Here is a 3,065-nt window from a genome sequence, read left to right on the forward strand (position 1 = left end):
CAAAAAAAGTTATTGTTTTAAAACAACAATTAGTCATATCACAAAATACTAGATTAAAACTATGACAACCACATGGAGTGTAAAATGCTCTAGGATTTATATCTAATAGTCTCTTCTGCACACCTTATTGTTTTCCTTTCATATTAGATCTATTATCATATCCTTGCCCTCTTATATTCTTAATACCAAGTTCAAATTTTTGTATGACATTTATTAATTTATTAAAAAGTCATTCTCCTGACGTATCATGTACTTTTAGAAATTCTATAAAATGTTCTTTTATTTTAATTGGACTTGTAGAAAGATTCAAATATCGTATTATTAAAGACATTTGTTTATGATGACTTACATCCGGTGCTTCATTGATTTGCTTCCTAATTTTATTTTTAATATTGAGAGTTAACAAATTTATCAATTCATTTTGCATATTATGACCAAGATAATGATTATGAATTTTACCATGTTGAAAACGTCGAATATGGTCTTTCATTATTGAATCAAATTCTGCTATCATTTCAATTAAATTTAAAAAAAAATCCCATTATTCTCTTGATAAATTTGTTCATTTTTTCCACAAAATGCCAAATTATATTTAGCAAGAGTTTTCACAACAAAAATAATTCTTAATAATACTTTTTTCCAGTATTCTTTTTCTTTATCAATTTGTTCTTCCATATTTTTATCAATTGTTGTATTTTTTAACAATCTTAACTCTAAATCAGCCCATTTACTCATATTGAAAATATGTTCTTTACTAATTTCGTGACTTTTAAGCTTAGTACTAAGATTTTTTCAATCTTTACACCCTTCATTAGCTAGTTATTGGTTATTTAATTTTTGACCAAATAACTTACAATAAAAACAAAATACTCTATCTAAATCTTTAGAATATATAAGTCATTTTCTATCATGTTTCTCTCCATTTGATAATTTTTGAATATAATATATATTTGAAAAATGTCTTGAATTTTCATCTTTTGGCAAAATTAAATCATTATCCCTAATAGGACCTTTTTCAACTAATAAATTTCGTAATATTTTCCCAATATTTTGGATCATAAATATTATCATCATTGTTTATTTTTTCTTCTTCTATATTTTTAAAATGTCTTTCAAAAGAAATTTCATTAGTTAGCATTTCTTGTATATCAATGTTATCTTTATCACTATTATTATTATTATTATTATTATTATTATTATTATTATTATTATTATATTCTAATTCCATCTCTGGAATTGATTGCTCGTTTCTTGGAGGATTTTTATTTTAGTCATTTATATTTTGTTTAGAACTAAAAATAAATTTATCAAGAGCTCCCTTTTGAGATGACACTAATTCTTCTATTTTTTTTTTTCTTTCTTCGTTTTTCATACCCCGGATTCATATTTTCTCGTTGATATAATTAAATTTCAAAACTAACACTAACACTAACTATAAATTGATAAATTATTTAAATAAATAAAAATAAATTTAATAAATCTATAGAAATAATAGATTAAAACAATATAACCTGATTATTATTATTATTGCAAATCGATCGGTGAGCGAGACTTTAGAGATATCAGATTCTTTCCTAATACAACACTCTAACCTCAAAGCTTCCAAAATTTAAGAAAAAATAGAAAAAAAAAATTCAGAGTGAAAAAAAATAATAATAATAATAATGTACAAACATTGAAATCAAAATTAGGATTGATGAAAATTACAGAGAATCGGATGCCCAAAGATGATGAACACAAGAGCCGGAGCAAAAATCATAGAGAGACCGAGAGATGAGAGTGAGAGAGTGTGAGAGATGGAAAGGTTTTTTTAGAGAAGTTAAGATAGAGAAATGAGAGTAATAGATAGTTAGAAATATAATAAAATTATTAGTTGGGAAGTCAATAAGACTTGAAAAAAAAAATTAAATTACATTTATTTTATATTTTAAAATACAATTTCATTTATTTGTTAGTTGGGAAGTCAATGCATGAGAAGAGAGCATAATAAATAATGTTAACATTATTTAATTAAAAAAAATTGGGGTCCCAAAAATATATTATTATATTAAAAAAAATTTGGGGGGGGCGAACACCTCACCTGCCTAATGGAAGAGCCGGCCCTGTTGCCATCCTGAGTCGAGGTAGTCGGAAGCCTCCCAAGGTCCCCCACATTACAACAAGAAGAATCCAAAAGAAAAGATCGGGACAAAAATAGAATAATCTAGGTAAAAAATAATTTGAGAGCTCAAGTTCATTTATTATGATCTTCCAAAAGGCAATATATGTAAGTTTGGAAAGCAAAGCATGTGTTATATTGTCACCACAAACATGCAAGTTCAAAAATTCGAACTAAGTTACATGTTATCCTAATAACATCTAGTTAGTCTGGATATCATTATGTTTCTTAATATGCATGAAAACTTCATAATTAAGCAATATAATTGAACTGACAATTCTTTTTTCACATTGAAAACCAATTTAAATGAAGAACTCATAGGAAATGTCTTTGTACTAAAATCATGTACAAGATGACATTGTAATGTTTGGACTAACTCAAGTCCAAGTATGGGAAAGTTAGTTCATTAAAGGAAAGCCAACCATTACTTGATGAGATTCAAATGCATGAATGGTTGAGTACATATCGTGGATCAACCAAAGTAGATTGAATTGTTGGACTAATGGATAGTCGATAATATTAATTCAAAAATATTGGGTTGAACGTTACAATTTTTTTAACCTTTTTAGTGTTATTCTTAATTTTTGAAATACTTTTGGGCAAATTTTAAGAGGTATATTTGAGATTAAATTCTTTATAATCATCATCCAATGCAAGTTACTTTGAATAGGATATTATAACCATCTTTTGCTAATTTTGCTCCATGAATAACCCAATTAATTAGTCTCAATTGATTCCGAGTTCGAGTTTTGGGTTAGAGATCCTACATTCCGGTTCAACTCTCCAATGAGTGTAAAGAACTCTAATATCCTAGGAAGCCCCCTCAGGAATCCTACTTAGCAATCTAAGCTATGAGGGCCTTTGCTCTGTTTCACCACCTGGTTGTTATGGAGCCAAAAAATTTCGT

This window comes from Malania oleifera, chromosome 1 (assembly GCF_029873635.1).
Source record: "Malania oleifera isolate guangnan ecotype guangnan chromosome 1, ASM2987363v1, whole genome shotgun sequence".
Classification (NCBI taxonomy): domain Eukaryota; kingdom Viridiplantae; phylum Streptophyta; class Magnoliopsida; order Santalales; family Ximeniaceae; genus Malania; species Malania oleifera.